Genomic DNA, 9,752 nt, shown 5'->3' on the forward strand with positions numbered 1-9,752 from the left:
TAAAGAAAGATGAGGGCAAGTCTAATTGCCAGATTAAGAGGAATTGGGAAATTCACTTATCCAGACAATTTATGCTCTTAACTGCACTGACTGCTATTCCAGAGGACATGGATTTGATTCTCAGTACCTACTTGGCTGCTCATAACCATCTATAGCTCCAGTCTCCAGGGTCCTGAAGTCTCTTCTGCCCTCCTCTGGCTCTGCAAGCCTGTGGTGCACAAGCAAACCTGCAGGCGAAAACATCGTGTACCTAAAAAGAAATTAAAATAATTTTTAAAAATTAAGAGAGAAATATGCCTTCAGGGGTACATGCTGAAATATTTTTACCTGAAATGATTTAACATCTAGAATTAACTATAAAACAATCCAGGGGAAGAGAGGGAGGAATAAGAGCATTAGTAAAGGGCTGGAGAGATGGCTCAGTGGTTAAGAGCATTGCCTGCTCTTCCAAAGGTCCTGAGTTCAATTCACAGCAACCACATGGTGGCTCACAACCATCTGTAATGAGGTCTGGTGCCCTCTTCTGGCCTGCAGACATATACACAGACAGAATATTGTATATATAATAAATAAATAAATATTTTAAAAAAAAGAGCATTAGTAAAATAAGATTGGTCCTCAGTGGGTGTGGTGGTACATGTTTTTAATCTCATCATCAGGCAGAAGCAGGTGGATTTCTGTGAATTAGAGGCTAGTCTGGGCTGTGTGGCAAGTTCCAGGCCAGCCAAGGCTGCATAGTGAGATCCTGTCTCCAAAACAAACAAAACCCAACAAAATAAAACAAAACCAGCTGAGCCATCTCACCAGGCTACACTAAAGTAGCAATTCCAAATAAAAATATTTGTTTAGATATAGAACATGCTATATTTGAGAGAGGGTGTGGTCTGGTTTTTGTCTGTTTGTTTTGTGGCACTAATGTTCAACCCAAGTTTTACATAGGCCAAGCAGATAGCTTGCCACTCAGCTTACAAACCCAGCCCATTTGGTTATTTGGAAATCCACGTGACTGCTCAGGTGCCAAACATCCACAGGGACCTGATGAATGGCTCTGGGGCTTGTGATCTTCTGCACACGAGCCCCGAGTTCTCACCCCCTGTCCACTGGGGACGACTCTCACCAGAGGGAAGTGTGCTAGTGTGCTGTGACCCCGTTTGGCTGCCCATGACCGAAAGCCAATAGGGAAAGTGCTGCAGTCAGAGACACTGGTATCTCAGCTTGTGTGAATGAGGCCCAGAGCTGGCCTCTAACTCTATGACCAGCCAGCAGTCAGCACCTCAGACAAAGGCCCGAGTAACCTGCAGGTGGACCAGTCACACCATACAGGTGTCTGGGTGGGAGGGAAGGTTCCAGGTTCAAGGCTTTCCACTCACTCAAGGCATAACTCGTGACTGAGGTCTAACAGATCTAATAGGACTGGGTTGTGTTTGTGACATATTGTTTAAGGCAATGGTCCCAGTCTCGCTGAGTGAAAGTGAAAGCAAACAGCGAGGGAATTGTTAGCTCAGGAGAGCAGTCTGATGTCCTGGGGATGGGGGGGTGGAGGGGGCACCATTATTTGCCAAAATGAGACTCTTGTGCTAGAGTAAATTCTATATAAATCTTGTGAAACCAACGCTGATGCTCATATTAAGTAACAAGAATTTCCATGATATAAAAATGGTAAGTCACGTTGGCACAGGAAGTCTAAGTCTCATTCCTGAGGACTAAGCCATGTGGATGCAAGGGTCTCATTGGAATGACATAGGGACATCTGTCCCCACTGACTTGTGGCTTGGCATCACTACAAGGAATCTGCCACCTCCAAGTACCAGCAGGATGGAGTGAAGAGCAAATGTCCTGTCTAGAAATAACACTTTCCATTGGCCAGAATTTATTCACGTGAGCACACTTAACGGGCAGGAAGGCTGGACATGCAGTGTAACCTACGCTCCAAGTTACTCCAGATCAGGGTAAAAATGAATAGTTCTGTTCGCTAAAAAGAGCTGAGAATGAGTGCTGAGGGCAGCCGGCAGTCTCTCGTTAACGACGAAAGTTAACTAGCTAGTCTGGTTGAGTTTGAATGTGAGCCTGAAAATGTTTGATATAAAAGGAAAGAAGGACTGGGTGGTGGTGGCACATGCCTTGCCTTTAATCCCAGCACTCCGGAGGCAGAGGCAGGAGAAACACTCTAAGTTTGAGGCCAGCCTGGTCTACAGAGCTAGTTCCTGGACTGCTAAGGCTGTTACACAGAGAAACCCTGTCTTGAAAAACAAAAAAAGGAAGGAAGGACTGGGATGTAGCTCAGATGATAGAGTACCTGCCTAGCCTTGGGTTCCATTTCCATCCCTGGCATTGCATAAACTGGATGTGGTGGTCCAGACGTGTCCATGCAGGAGGTGGAGACAGGAAGATCAGAAGTTCAAGGTTATTTATCCTTAGCTATGTACCAAGTTCAAAGCCAGCTTGGGCTACTTAAGAACACCTTCAGAAAGAGAGAGATATGTCATAGGAGAAATAGACCTGGAAACAAGCTTGGGCATTGAGGAGGGGCCTCACAGAGGGAACATGATGAAACAGGGATTATCAAAGGACAAGATGAAGTTAGCAATGGGGGTATTTTATCCCAAAGAGTGTACACACACACACACACACACACACACACACGAGTGCAGTTGGTTTTTTTACTCTTCACACATTGTGGGGCCCACCACCCAAATAAATCACACAGAGGCTTATTCTTTCTTAGGAATGTCCAGCCTTGACTTGGCTTGTTTCTAGCCAGTTTTTCTTAAATTATCCAGCAACCTTTTGCTTCTGGATTTTTATCTTTCCCTATTCTATATACCTTTCTTTCCTTCTTACTCCGTGTCTGGCTGTGTAGCTGGGTGGCTGGCCCTTGATGTCCTCCTCTCCTCCTTCTCTTGCCCCTCGACCTTCTCTTCCACAATTTCTCCTATTTATTCTCTGCCTGCCAGCCCCACCTATCCTTTCTCCTGCCTACCTATTGACCATTCAGCTCTTCATTAGATCAATCAGGTGTTTTAGACAAGCAAAGTAACAGAGTTAAACAAATGCAACATGACAGGCTCCCCCAGCACAGGCTCTCCCAACATCACAGTAGTAAAGAATTCATCAGGACTCAGGGACAGAAGACAGACCTCAGTGGGTTGCAGAGGGAATGAGGATCAGGATATGATATAAAGACTCAAGTCATGTGACCAAACTTCATCTTCTTACAAAAACAAAAACAGAAGAGAACCACCCAAAGTGTTTATGGGTTGCCAGGGTTGCTCAAGTGGCACTTCTCCTTTCTTTAGATTCCCTGAGTGAATGATGTCACCTGTGGGCTGACAAGGGCGGGTTAATGCTGTGTGAGTCCCACCACACAGCCAGTGAGTTCCATCAGGTAGCAACTGTGGAGAGGAGGGCTGCTTCTGTGCTCTTGTCTGTACACACCTCCTCTCTTCCTCTCGCCAGAGGCTTATCATCATGAGAGAACTCCTAAACATCTCAGGTGTCCTGATAGATGCTGACAAGTGCCCGTGGGACAAAGGCCGAGGATGACCCAAGTCCCAGCAACCATAACAAGGTTCTTTCTCCTTTGGGCTGCTGAGTTGTTGCTCTAACCCCCTCCCCATCAGAAGCCTGGGCACCAGGCTATCATTCCTTGGCTCTTCTGGCTCACATCCTGGATGCATACCCTCAAGGGCCTCAGCATCTCAGTACCACAGCAGGTGACTCCTTCCCCAAGCAGAGGTAAGGATGCTGGTTTCTAGGCCACTATCTCCGTGTGCTAGGAGTCCTCTCAATGGAAGCAGAGGAGTTGGTGCCTCAAGAGTACTGGAGGTTGTGATTAGGGGTGGGTCACCCCAGGAAAGCCACTAGGTCAACCTCCAGAGCCTAACCTCTTCCCAGCCCAAAGAACAAGATTCCCTTGAACAAGTCTGTGTTGGGTTGCTAAGAATCAGGATCACATTGTGATCCAGGCTTCTCCGAGAGGCCCCGGATAATCATTTCCCATTCTGGTGTCCTTACACATAGGACCAACATTTCTGTTTGCGCCTGTGTTGATGGTGAACCCACTTCTAGAAGAGCCCCTGTTCCCACCTGGTGGCGAATGAGTTAAAGGAAGCCTTGCAAGGCACGGGCTGGAAAAATACTGTGAATATAGGTTACCCTACAGGCACAATTTCCTAATTGAGCCCTGGCAGCCACCCAGCGGCCTTGAGCTAATGCCTTGCATCATTCCCAAGCTTCAAAAACTTCGGGCCAAGAAGCCCGATCTGCAAAAGGCATCATCCAGCCTCGCATAGCTTTAAAATATTTCCTTTTGGTCTAAAGAGGCAAAGCGCTTGTATTGAGCTCTCTCCAGCGACGCTGCCCTTTCTCAGGGCAGCCCTCGTGTTGCAGGCAGGAGTCCTTTTCCAACACACAAATGTCCCTACTCTCCTGCTCAAAGGGTTGTGGACTAGGGGAAGCAGCTCCCACTACAAAGGCGCCCTTGGTGGCCCTCTGCGAATTCTGCCCCCCCCCCACTGTCCTTTGTTCAGAATAACTTCACTCTCCTCTCCATTCATCCGTTCCCCATTCAGTCCTTTGTTAATTCAGCAAACCTGGATTCCAAAGCTGAATTCACTCAGCTCAGCACTGGTGTCGAGGATGGGCCGGGTGCTTAGCCTGGCACAATGGTGCACACTGTGATCTGTGCACGCTGGAGCCAGGGATGGAAAGACCGTGTCTGGAGAGCCTGTTTTACGGAGAAAATTCCAGTCCAGCCAGGGCTAAAACCTCGCTCAAAAGCAAGCAAACAAACAAATGAAATCAAAGAGGAGAGAAAGAAGAGGCTTCCAAAGCGCGGATTTGGGGAGTCTATCAGTAAACTGCTTGCCCTGTCTAAGGCTCTTAGTTTGACCCTCAGCGACGTAGAAATAAAATAATTTCCTTCATTGTGTTGGGTCTTTGCCTGAGGACAGACACTCAGTTGAACCTTGCCATTTCTGCTACAGTCCTAGGCCACTCCCTCTTCCTGAAAACCCCTTCTAAGGCTTCTTCCCGCAGGCCCACCAGCCTTGCATTCCTGTTAAGTGTGGAGACTGACTGTCAAAGACTTGGGTCTGTCTCTTCCGAGACATTGCAAGTTGCCTGTGGGCGGAGCACCTCAGGCCAAACACGAGTTTAGACCAGGGTGTTGGAGGCTCACGCTGTGTGCTGTGCGTGGCCAGGCTCCTCTGTGTTGCCTTGGAAAGATTCCCTACACGCAGGGTGGCTTTTAGAGAATAAAGCAACTCATTCATTTCACACTGACCTGGGTGGGGCCCTGGCGGGGCCTGGGAAGCCCACGGCAGCATTTAGGGATTTTCTCCTCCAGAGGAAAAGAAGAGAAAAGCTTTTCATGAAACGATGTAGCCTGGTGTCAAAAAGTGTTACAAAGTGTTACCTCAGTGTGTTCGCTGGGCTGGTGAGGTAAACTGGCGGGTGAAGGCTCGCAGCCTGAGGACCTGAGTTTGCTTCCTAGGACCCACGTAAAGACAGAGGGAGAAAACCAACCGCACGAAGTTGACCTCTGACCTCCTCCATAAGTATGCCATAGCATCTGCACATCCTCACCCAATAATAATAACCATTACTATTGCTATTGTTTTGTTTTGTTGAGACAAAATTTCTCTGTGTAGCCCTGCCCGTCCTGGAACTGCCTCTGCCTCCTAAGTGTTGGAATTAAAGGCGAGTGTCACCATTGCTGGGCTTATAATTAATTAATTGTAAAAAGAAAGAAGGGGGGGTGTTGGAGAGATGACTCAGTGGTTAAAAGCACTGGCTACTCTTCCGGAAGACCTGGGTTCAATTCCCAGAACCTACTGGCAGCTCACAACTGTCTGTGAATTCCAGTTCCAGGGGACCTGATACCCATGGCAAAACAACAATGCACATAAAATAAAAATAAATAAATTAAAGAAGAAAACTGAAGGAAGAAAGGAAGGAAGGAAGGAAGAAAGGAAGAAAGAAAAGAAAGAAAGAAAGAAAGAAAAAAGAGAAAGGGATAGCTCAGCTGGTAACAAGCCTGACATTGTGCATTTAATCCCTAGGACCTACATGGTAGAAGGAGAGGTCCAGCTCCCACAGTCTGTCACCTGGCCTCTTATATATTTGCAGTATCTATTTTAAAATGTGTACACATTGTGTGTGTGCTGCACATGCGTCACGGTGAGCCTGCGGTGCTCAGAAGACGGCTTGCAGGAGTCAGTGATTGCTTCTGCTGTGTTGGTCCTTGGGATTGACCAGAACTATCTCAGACAGGGGGGAAAAAAATTGTTTTTGTTTTTCAAGACACGGTTTCTCTGTGTAGCCCTGGAATTCGCTCTGTAGACCAGGCTGTCCTGTAACTCATAGCAACCCACCTGCCTCTGTCTCCTAAGTGCTGGAATTAGAGGTATGTACCATCACCGCCCAGCCAGACCAAAAAAAGATTTAAAGAAAAGAAAACATTTGTGTGTGTGTGTGTGTGTGTGTGTGTATACCCCACAAAAACCACTTTGTAAATACTTCCCACATCCACGCATCCTACAACTTCTGCCTCCAGAATGTTCTGTACACAGAGGTTATTATTATCGCCCTGCCTACTGTTCTAGCTGCTTACCAACAACACCCTCTACATTTAAATAAATCCTTTCTCCATCTTAAATTTCTCCCAAACAGAAAACAATACAAAAACTGTTCCAGCGACCAACAAGGATCCGTGCTTGCTGTGTGACTCTCAACCCAGACAGGTTGGAAGAAAGTATAGGGGCTGTGTTCCATAAGCCTCTTTCTATTAACTGTGTGCTATCTGAACTCACAGGGAACTTGGGCTCACAAAGAGAGTGTTCTCTTGCCTGGCTGGGTACACAGTTTCTCCAAGGTCAGAAAGCTCACCCAACTTTAAAATAGCACATCACGGTCTCAGAGCCTCTGGTCCAGTGCTACCCGGCTACTAATCTGTGACCGCCAGTGTCCTGTGGGACGTTCATTAGCTGGGGGCTCCACAGTAGCCCAGAACTGTGTAACCTCACTGACGTAAAACCAAGAGCCTTCCTGACCTTCCTCCATGCCCCCAGGACACAGAGGACCGCTTTGAACTTCACACACAGCAGGCGGCTCAGCTGCAGAGCCTTGGGTGGGTGAACCAGTTTTGTCCTGCTGCTTGACAGAGAGCCACAAACCTGAAGATTTGAAGAAGGAGAAATACTTTCCCTTCTCAGGCCTTGAGGGGCATGCTTCTGGAGTAACCTTGACTAGTTTCTGCCGCTCCCCTGCATTCCTTGGCAAGTGGCCACACCACTTCAATGTCTACCTCTCTGCCTCTTTTCTCTGATAAGACCACTGGTCATCTGAACTGGGCCACCACACCTGGCTCCTAAATCCACAATGATCTGGAGGTCTTTGGGTGACTTCCCAGGTACTGACCTTAGGAGCTGGGCGCGTCTTTCTCTTGGCCACAGTGCTAAAGGAACAGAACACATTTCCGCTTGTTCTTGATGCCCCCACAATGCAGTGAAGAAGGACCCTCGCCTCACGACATGCTAGGGTAGAGGCTTGGCTAGAGGTCAGCCTCTGAGCAGCGCAGGGCTGCAGTCAGCAGCCAGCAAGGGGACGTTGAGCCCATGCCACACCCAGGGATACTGGGGACCAGAGAGCTCCGGTTGTTAGTCCCTGTAGGTAATTTGGAACTTTGGAGTCAGCTGGAGCTTCCCAGTCCACGTGTGACATTCAGATGGTTATAATTATTACACCACAACGAGCAATGAGCTTTTTCTAAGTTTTTTTTCTTAATGTACTTTTCTTTTATTATTTATCTATTTTATAAACTTTTTTTGTGGGGGAGGGGGTTCAAGACAGGGTTTCTCTATGTAGCTCTAGCTGTCCTGGAACTCGCTCTGTAGACCAGGCTGGCCTCGAACTCACAGAGATCCGCCTGCCTCTGCCTCCTGAGTGGTGAGTTTAAGGCATGTGTCACTACTATCCAGCTCCTAATATTTTTTTTTTTCATTTGAGATAGAGACTCAGGTATACTAGGCTGCCTTTGAACCTACTATGTAGTGGGATACCTTAACACTTCCGGTTCTTCTGCTTCTTCTTAAGTACTGGGCCTACAGGTGTGCTCCGCCATGTTCAGCATCTGTGGTGCTAAGAATAGAACTCAGGGCCCTATGGATGTTAAGCAAGCACTAGGGAGATGGAAGCAGGAGGATCAGAAGTTCAAGGTCATCCTGTCTCAGAAGCAACAACCAAACGCGTCACGGCAGGAGCACGGATCCTCCACAAGGCATTTCCTCACCCACAGCTTTCTTGCAAGGCTATAATTTTGGTCAGGCATTCACCTGTGAGTGGCTCCAGCAGGGAGGCCAGGGTCTAAAGTATCTCTTTCCAGGGCTTCTATGGTGGCATATTACTTTAGCTAGGTAAAGATGTGTTACATTTGCTTGTGCTGTGGAATATTGCTTTAACTCCGTGAGGTGTGTGATTGTTTCTGCTGCCTCTGTTAATTATGTAAAGATGTGTTGCATCTGTTTCATCTTGCCTGCCCAAGGCACCCGATTGGTCTAATAAAAAGTTGAGTGGCCAATAGCTAGGCAGAAGAGGAATGGGTGGGGTTGTTAGCCAGAGAGAATAAACAGGAGAGAAGAAGAAGAGAATGAGGGAGAAAGAGAGGGAAGCAATTTGCCTGGGGCCAGCAGTTATATGGAGTAGGACATACAGAAGGAAAGGAAGGTAAAAAGAGACAAAACATAGATGCAAAGAAACAGGTTATGAGTTAGCAAGAAATGAGCATAAGACAAAGTCAAGCATCCATAACTAATATTAAGTCATGATTTGAGAGTTGGTCGGTGGCCCAAGAGAAAAAGCCTGCTGCAGGACTCACCTGGAGAGCATGTGACCCAGTATGGGGGTGCCCAGGACTCTTAGGAAAAACAAAACAAAACAAAAAGAGAAACACCAGAAGGAAGGCCCCGTTGTGCTGCATGGACTCTGATTCCCTGCTCGCCACAGCTAGGCTTGTCCACAGGGAGGCCCAGCGGAACAAAGGACATCTTTAGCGACAGGGCCACTCCCACTGTGCCAGGGGCCCTCTGTCACTAGGCTTTCTGTCATGCGAACTGTCAGGCCCTTAATGTGCAACCCACTTGGAGTCTAGAATTTCTGGGCAACCCACTCAGAGTCCAGGTTTTCTGTTCCTTGCAGCAAGAAGCAACATGTGTGCAGGCTCCTTGCAGAAAGCCATGGAGGAGAGAACAATAGCCACCCACAGCCTCCCAGGCAGTCAGACTGGCTTGCTTTTCCATCTTTTTTAAACAAGGCAATTACAGAGGCACAGAATGAGATTCCTCAGTACAAAAAGCAACACACCTACTTTTGCTAGGGTGAAAAAGAAAAGCAAAACAAAACAAAAGCACCAACTAGCACAGTGTTTGAGTGCACGCGGTAAGTAGCGCCCCTAAGCCATCTCTGATGGAGTCTCTGCAGTTCGCCACCGCTTGTGGGCAACATGCCCAGTCTCTCTGTTTTCTAAGGATATGGCTATCAAGCGTCTTAACCTGCTAAGCCACACACAAGTGAACTGTGGCGTCTCTAGTCTAGCTGGATGGATGTCTGGGTTCTGAGAGCAGAAAAGCAGCTCCCCACCCTTCCTGCAGGCAGGCTCAGGCTGTGCGGAGGTGCAGTGGGGAGAACAGACTCTGAGTACTGAGGGAGGATCCGGAACCCTGGGTCACCATTAGGGGCTATGTGGCCTTGAGCTA

The sequence above is a fragment of the Microtus oregoni genome, unplaced genomic scaffold, assembly GCF_018167655.1.
Source record: "Microtus oregoni isolate MIOR12 unplaced genomic scaffold, Mior012 000048F_ref0000485, whole genome shotgun sequence".
NCBI classification, from domain to species: domain Eukaryota; kingdom Metazoa; phylum Chordata; class Mammalia; order Rodentia; family Cricetidae; genus Microtus; species Microtus oregoni.